Below are 9177 nucleotides of genomic sequence, written 5' to 3'. Positions count from 1 at the left end.
GGGCCCCCCCCCCCCCCATAAATTATATTCTAGAGCCGCTACTGGTAGGAGAACCTGGTGGTATGATGATTTTTTGGGTATTTAGCATGAGACAATACATCTTTAAGTTTCAACACAATGCAATACCGTACATCACACAACACATCAAAATATCATTAAAATCAGAGAAAGAAAGTTTGAGAAATAGAAAACATTTCACTTAAATAAAATAATGAATATTATTATTACTAGTCAACTTAAGGATCTATACTTAAAGATAGGTAAGATACTTATGCATCTATTTCTGCAATCAACGCAAGAAATTTTAAAATATACAAAATGAAGATTTTTTTAATAAAGGGTAACATGGGAATAGAATAATAAAAAATGAATAACATATTATAAGCATAGGCCTATAACAATGAATGATTTTTCCGTTGCAGTAAAATTTGGCCGCTAACTAAAAAGGAATATTTTAATAAAAGGTAAGATGAGAATGTAATAATGAATAGCATATTGTAAATGTATAACAAAGACTGATTTTTCCCGCTTGCTTGCAGTAAAATTTAATCAGTAACTATTTGTCAAATCCAATATAATTAAGTGCTAGAAGAGTTTTTAGCAAAATTGTAAACTGGTTAATGCCTTTACAGTATGTAGCGTCATCTATAGGAATTTTGGATTTGGTCGCCAGAAGGGTCTGATGATAGATATCAGTGGTCAGGTTGGGAAGTGAATTCCTGACTGTTTTAATTGCAAATTCAGAGATCTAACTAAATAAAGTAAGTTTTTGTGACTCATGTAATGGATTTTATTAGAGAAGAAAAAAACAAAATTTATGATATGTATTTTTATGGTTTTGTTACATTTCTATGGCAAAGAAGAACAATGTTATTACATTACACTGATCTATCTATCTAAGATTATCATTGATAATATTGGTTATTATTGTTGTTATTGTTATCAATGCAACTTTCATTGTTTATATTGTTATTACCATTATGTTACTGTGTTGTGACATTTGTCAGTCAAAGTAAGTAAAATGATGTGTATGTCACTATTGATATAATAACTAATAGTCATTTAATCATATAAAACAGGTCCCCCTCTAGTTAAAGACCCCTCCAATTAAATACCACCTTTCTGCAGTCTCAAAGTGCAAGCTAATATCTTTAATTTTTATTAATAATATTTTTTTTTTATTCTTCCAAAGACCAAAGGTGCTATAGACCAGGAAAACTCAGTCCAAAAATTGGTTTTTTCTAAGAGGGACTTGTAAAACAATATTTTCTGTTAGATGCATTCTTATTATAAATTGATAAACTGAAATTTATACTGCCAAATGTGGTCAAAATTTGTTTATATTAAAAGTATGCCTACTTAAGTATTTATCCCTTCCAAACATTTATTTATTTTATTATTATTATTCCCCTAATTAAGTAAAATACTGTCTGCTCAGTGTCTTCACTTCTTAAATATCTTCCCACCTCATTTACCATCGTTTTTGTTCTGTACATGTTTAGCTCTAATTAAAGACCATATTTGGGGTGGGGATTTTAATGGTCTTTAACAGATTTGGTCTTTATTTAGACAAATTATTTTTATATAAATAAAAGATAGACTTCAATTGGGGGCTGCAGAAATGTGATCCTTAATTGGAGGTGTCTTTAATTAGAGGGAGGACATTTGATAGTCTTAACATGGGCTTTACACACTAGTATGCCTACCCAGTATGCGCTGCATGCTTGGTGTGAGGTAAACACAAGTACAAATGTCCTCTCTGCTGAATTCTTATAACTGGAGCATGAATCTCCCTTAGCAACTAAAACATGAAAATGCACTGGAGTCATCAATGACAATACACATAATATACCTCTGACAAATATGTCACAATATTCAAAAAATATTAAGACACAAATTTATACAAGTTAAAACATCTATGCTTAGTACCAGTAGTAAGCCCAAAACCATTTTCATGGGAAAGAGGGGGAAGGGGATTTCTTATAGGCCAATTTTAACTCAGATGTGTTTCTTTAGGTTATGATAAAATACTACTACAGTAGTAAACTGGTCAAGAAGGTTTGGCCAAAACCCCCGTTACAGGCCTGATTAGTTACCATGGACACCCCTAATTTAGGTCTGCTTTATTGGTTTAGTGTAAAACATTTATTTATAGGATCAATAATTTTACAAATCAAGATCCACCTATTCATTATTATATCAAATATTTAAAATAAAACAATTGACAAAATTCTAATTTAAATTATTATTTTTTTGGCATTTCACAAAAATATTGGTCTAAAGGAATGGAATAGAATAAGAGAATGGCAAAGAATGTTCAAGGTTATAAATATTTTAAGACTCCTATTGTATTTATGCCAATACACACCAAATAATTACTATACCAACTTTCCACTAAGGTGCAATTGAATTCTAACCATGTTAGTGACTATCAATCAAGTAAAGTAACTGACACGGACTTATCTATAATCAATACAGTAATGACCAACAAATACAAAATGATAAAAGTTAAGAAAAAAAATTGTAGTCGGGTCAAGAAAACATTGAAATAAAAAAAAGTATTATTTTGGGTTTTCTTTTATTGTTTTAATTTACAGAAACTCCATGTATAAAAGGACTAACACTGTCAATGTTCCCATGCCAAACATAGAACCAATTGCTGAAAAATGTTTTTGCCCTATTTACAATCCAGGTTTTAGGTAAGGAAAATTATTCTTTTTAGTAGCCAAAAAAAACAAAAACAAAAAAAACATTGGAGGCGCTATTACTCTTCATCGATAGTTCTGATCTTTCCTATAGTCTAACGCTTGGTAAAATGTTTACCTGTTATGGGCCAAGTGTGTAGGAGGAATAAGAATTAGTTAAGCATGTACTTATGCTCACTCCTAAAAAGGATGCTTCTCTAATCCCACATTTCCTCTGTTATCATTTCCAAGCTCTTGACAATGAGCTAGCTGCACAAGTAGTCTGGTATCACTCAATTACCAAGTGACTTATTGTATGTAAATTATCCATCTTCCCATCCTGGGTACTTAATACAACTTATTCCAAGTTTTTTTTGTTTTTTTTTTCACTTCATTACCCTTTCTTATAATCCATATTTATGAAAAAATTAATTAGAATTAATTTCACAAATTAACGTACTGTACCATGAGTAGGCACTGATAGCTGCTGCAGGACTCGAGGGGACTAACTTAAATTTTGTTACTGATATTACAGTCCAGCGCAGAGTGCTCTTTCCGAATCAATGGAAAAAGTATGGCAAAAGGACGAAAAGAAACCACATGGATAAACACAATTGAAAGGGACACTAAAAGAAAAATAAATAGGTCTATGCACATACTGGCAAACGACTGCTCGATTGGGGAAGTCTTGTTGAGTGCGCTATATTGCAAGATGTTTAGCATTAATGATGAATTAATATTAAACGCAGGCTCACACTCGCATTATTTAATCCTTTAAAGGAAATTCGACCTTGCTACATGTATACATCAAAATATGTTAAACCATTAAAATTGTAAAAATTAGAAGAAACTTATATTTGGTTGACAGAATTTTGTGGATCAATCCTTTATGCTACTGTACCACCAAATGTACTGATTGTAGTAGAGAAAGTAGAGAAATATAAAAATTACAAGAATTATTAATATACTGTATCATACCTCCATGCTGTTTCTTACCCAATTCTGGAGATATAAAATAAAAAATGATAAAATCATTTAAGTAACAGCAGCAAAAAAGAAAAAAAGAGAAGTGGTTGGAACAGAAAACTAATTAATTTTATTACTTTGTCCCATTTACTGTTTGATGAGAATTCCATTTATACCATTTGACCATTAAACTTTTTTCAACCTTCAACTTGCTGTAATTATCAGTGCTCCTTTCATCAGTTTGAGTCTCCAACAGGTTGATGCTTGGAAGATTTGTTGATGCTAGGCTAATGAAGTGAGAGATAACTCTTAAGGAGCAGGTGCCACAGGCTGTCATTCCTCAGGTCTGTTGGCCCCATGTTATTTTTCTACCTAGGCCTAAAGATCAAGCCAGCATGGCACAATAGTGCCTGGTGATGTATTAATGAAGAAGACAATTCAGGTATCTGATTATGTTGTCAAGTTACATTTAATAAAACGATTTGAATATTAGGAAAGGATTATAATCTGAAAGGCGCCATTATACTATAACAAATACATATTCAGGTAGGTAAATATAGCACCTCTGAAAACGTACATCATCGTCATTATCATCATCATCATCATCATCATCATTCTCGCCATTTAGTGTATAATATCAACATCGTGGTTCCAAAAGAGACAGTAGTCATGTATTCCTTTAAACAATAAGCAATTAGTAGAGCTGCGCATAGTAAACTAGCGTAAAATTATTATATGAAGGTTAGATTGATTGCTTGACAACATTCTCTTCTTTTAATATTACTTTTGATAATCAACTGTTGTAGCAGTCATATGCTAACATGCTCCTGCACGCGCTAACAAACATTTAGACGAGACGTTACACAACAGTTCAGATACGATGAATAATTATTTTATTGCCGTGTGTGAAGAACTTGTAATGCTATTTTGATTGATATTTGTCAAAGAAATAAACATTTCTTAAAGCATTTGAGAAAATACTGCAGGACCCAATCACTTTTGGTCGGTGCAGACAGGTAAAATCGTATGATTTCTTGTCTGGGCTAGGCTACGATCTAAGCCTCGGTGGACTCCTGCCTAGGCCTACATCTAATTTCATTCCTTGAGTCTTTAAAATAGGTCCAATATTCCTATTAAATGTTCATACTTTAGTTTATTAGGGTCCATTTGATTCAAGGAATTCCTTAATTGTTCATACTTAATATTGAATTTGAAGTAATTTTCTTTATTTTTCAAAACTAATTTTTCAATTACCACTTGCCAACAAACAATGATTGGGCAACTGTCTGCCTTCTCTTTCTGCAGGTGTGCGCCGTAGTCCTAGGTGTAAAAACACTAGCCTAGAATTCATTGCGGTGTACAATATATACAAGTTGAATTATTTGCACACAGACCTAAAAAAGGATCAAGTGTGCCCTATATGAAAAAATATTGCACTGTTGGGGATAGACAAATAACACTGGGAGTTGCAGTGATGACATCACAATTGACTTACATAATCATTATCATAATTATTATTACTTTATCATATCACTGATGTCCCCCATTTATGGAATAAAAGTTTTATTTCGTGAGTCATGGTTCATATGACAGACCAGATATATTCCAGCTTACATTTCTGTGACCTGAAAGCACCGTTCTGATTGGATGATAAGTACCAGGATTAGATTGCAATTGGTTGATGATCCAGCATTAGCTCAAAGCTATTGTGTTACCATGCCGATGACCACATCTATCGCTGTGGGGCACGCTACGAAAAATGCATGCACAATGGCTATTGATAAAAAACATATTTTGAAATATTTGTGTTGCTTGTGCAAGAGTTATGGATCAGTACATTCCTCCCTTAGGAGTTGTTGATTCAGTCTCAGAGAAGTAGGTTTAGCGAAAAGCTGTCCTAAGAATCACTCTGTACAGAATAGGCCTACTAGAGACAATATTCATTTCAGTTATTCAAGCTTAAAGCCAATAAATAATTAGATTATCATCCTAACTCACTTGCAGGAAGGAGGGAGGTTTATATGTCTTATTATTTATTTACTCAATTTACTTTGCAAGCAGTAAGAGTGGTCAGAATTGAGTCAATCTCTCTGCAGTATTTGTAAAAAATACTTTTATTTTATTTTATTTTTATTTATTTATTTTTATTTATTTAAAAAAAAAGATTTATTTTATTTTTAAAAAACATTTTTTTTTTAAATTGTGCAGCACTTCTATTTAAAGTTCACATATTATTTATTTTAACTTTCATCACAATAGAATGTTTTCCATTTATTTTATTATTTAAAAAAAAAAGATTTATTTTATTTTATTTTTATTTATTTATTTTTATTTATTTTAAAAAAAAAATTATTTTATTTTTAAAAAACATTTTTTTTTAAATTGTGCAGCACTTCTATTTAAAGTTCACATATTATTTATTTAAACTTTCATCACAATAGAATGTTTTCCATTCTATATTATATCATTAAGGAATTGTATGCAAGATGATCATTATCATAAATTAAATTTGTACTACTCTAATAATACTCTATTTGGAAAAAAAAAAAAAAAAAAACTATGTTCTGACTTTAAAACAAATAAAATAACTAGAACAATACCAATTTTCTAACAGAAACAATGGAATCAAAATTTGAACAAATTCTAGGACTCAGAAAGTGTTGATTATTTAATACAGTTTGTTTTGGGGCCTTATCTTCATTTACACTTTCAATATATAAATTATTACACAATATCAATAAACAATGCAAGGAAAGACATTACCAAAAAATATCATAAATGTATGGATGATCAGAATTGTGTCCATGAACTACAATTAGCTGACAATCAAAGGGAAGTCGGAGCAACTGAAGTTAGGTAAAGTTTGTTAAATTTATGTAAAATTGTTTAAAGTTATATTTAGTTAGAAATTTAATTTACCGTAAGTAAATTTAGTTAAAGTGTTGTTAAAGTTAACTGAAGTCATGTAAAGTAAATTGAAGTTAAGTAAAGCTAGTTAATTTTACTAAGGGAAATTAGTTAAAAATTAGGTAAAAAATTTAGTTAAACAAAATTAAATAATAATATAAATATTAGGCACAATTTAAAAAATAAGATTCATTTTAGTTATGGGCAATGTTGGTTAAAGCAAAGTTAGTTTCAAACAAGTTAAATAATGCTGCTAAAGTTAGTTAAGTAAAGGCCTAAAGTTTGTTTATTTTACCATAAGTTAAAATTAAATTAAGATAAAGTTAGTTCAAGTAAATTAAGTTTTTTAAATTAGTTTAAGTAAGTTAGTTAATTTAAGTTAGTTGTAGTTAATATATAGTAACCAATTGTCTGATTTTTATGTTGAGGCATAATTACATTGAATTTTGAAAGCTTGGAGGTGATTCTAACTGTCACAGTAGCATACAGAATATAAATTTGGAATAAAAGATTACCTAACCATTATAAATTAAGAATGCATCAGAGATGAAAAGTAAATTATATCCTACTGTGTATTGGAGAGTCTAAAGAACACACTCCATATTAAGCAATTGAAGAAAGATGTACTGATATGTAATTTTGAAATAGTTTTATACAATTGAATACATATTCAGCAAGGATATATAATCACACACCACCAGGGATGAGCCATCAACATAGATACTTTTTGAAATGTCACTGTTTTGTTGTCACATAAATTTCAGAAGCAAGTTCCTTAAATAAATCCAACACATGTTTTACAGGACAATTGTCAGTTCCAATTGCTGTTTCTCCATGGTTTCTCAAATCCAATTTTCCTGTGGAAGTGTCTGGCTTGACAAGGAGTCCTCGCTCAGCATTAACTACTTAGATAGCAACTTTAATTCTTGTTACTTGAAACGGTCCGTTGGCAAATGTGAGGAAAATCAATTTAGATGTTCATTTTGATAGTTGAGGCAACCGATAATCTTGTTAGAAGCTCATGGACACGACAACTAACTGTGTAGTCCTAAACACATCTAGATTTAAATTTTCAGGTCACCTTCATCAGTGATCAGATTTAAGGAAACATACTGCTTAAAGATCTACCTGTACCATCTGTCTGAATTTATCAAATTACAGTATATTCAATTGTTAACTTTGTATATTTAAATATATTATTAGTTATAAATTAAAAATTAGAATGAAAAGAAAATTTCCTCACCACTTGTTGAACATAAACTATATTAAATTTCCTGTTTTCTTTTGCATAAATCTTTTGTGAATAGGCTGTTATTTAATTCAGTCTAATGAGTTTTGTAGTAAATTATCAGTGCATTAGTAAAAATGTAATTATTTTAAAATAAACAATATTTTTTATTGACCTTTGAGGATTTTTTCATATACTTCCGCCAGATATCAAATATAAACTGAACATTTTTTTATGAATTGCTGAACTCAATTTGTATATATATAACTATTGCAAAACTTAAATTTCTGGCAACAAATTTTATTATTTTTATAGAAAAATGTCTGTAAATCTATTTTTTTTGTTGTTTTACTTTATCTTTGCATTCAGTGATAAATTAAAGGATTTATTCAGCCTGTGCCCCCACCCCCCAAATTTTCAAGATTAATAAAATAAATGGACAAGAATAGAAAATGATTTTCAAATTTAAGTCTGAGTGCTATTTCCAGCCATCTAAAGGTGTCATAATAATAAATTTTCTTACTCAGCCCCAATCACGGTGCGGCTGAGGTGGCCTACATTTCATTTATTTATTCGACCAATACACATTACAAAAGGTACAGTACAACAAAATTTCCCTCCCTGGGCCCCCGCTATTTAAAATTCCTGTATCCGACACTGGCCTTCATGCTCATTTTGTGGGTGGCATTATATCTTTTTAAATCAAAACTGGTAGAAGTCATTAATAAATACCATTGATCTTACTCACATTTTTATGTTTATTCTGTAAAAGATAAGAGACCTTATGGCCTATGGCATTTGCACCTCACAAGTACTGGCAATGTAATGTTCTACCATCCTTATCAGCTGTTTCCTTGACTATCTAAAATGAATGCAATAAATTCCAATTAAAAGAAGTCAATTCTTCAAAATGTTTATTTTAACATATTTTGTTGTCAAGTAATGCCTGGTATTTAATTCCTTCGCTCATTTACTAACATACTCATTTAAAAAATTACTTACATGTTCGTTCATTTGTTCATTCAAGAACTTGCTTACTTATTCATTAATTTATTTAGTCAATTACTAATTCATTCAATCATTCATTTGTTTACTTGTAAAATCACTCATTCATTTGTTTACTAGTTAAATCATTCATTTTTATTCTTTCATTTACTTTTTCAATCACTTATAAAGTTGTTTACTAACACATTCATTTATTTACACACTTATTCAATTTATTTGCTTCACTCTTTCATTTACTGACTTATTCAATGACCTATTGAGAGAGCAGCTTAGCTCAGTCGGCTAATCTGGTGGTAGCCACTGTGTGTGCGCTGAACCGTGGAGATCTCTAGGTCCCCGGTTCAATTCCCATCGCTGCCTCTCCTTGTGTTTCAGCTAGAGGGCTGA

The 9177-nt window shown here is 30.6% G+C and overlaps 1 long non-coding RNA gene across 1 annotated transcript in view; it reads right to left on the bottom strand.

The window, feature by feature from the left end:
* Positions 1 to 6311: 6311 nt before the first annotated feature.
* The window catches only part of LOC117117047, a 34119-nt gene continuing 31253 nt past the window's right edge, over positions 6312 to 9177 (bottom strand). Inside the window, exons 4-5 of the long non-coding RNA XR_004446849.1 lie at positions 8534 to 8647; positions 6312 to 7615 (exon numbers count right to left, since the gene is read on the bottom strand). This is a non-coding gene — a long non-coding RNA (uncharacterized LOC117117047). The remainder of the gene's footprint in view (positions 7616 to 8533; positions 8648 to 9177) is intronic.

The sequence above is a fragment of the Anneissia japonica genome, unplaced genomic scaffold (genome assembly GCF_011630105.1).
Source record: "Anneissia japonica isolate Jap-2015-1 unplaced genomic scaffold, ASM1163010v1 scaffold407_len587689_cov185, whole genome shotgun sequence".
NCBI lineage: Eukaryota > Metazoa > Echinodermata > Crinoidea > Comatulida > Comatulidae > Anneissia > Anneissia japonica.
This window is presented reverse-complemented; position numbering and strand designations above follow the sequence as displayed.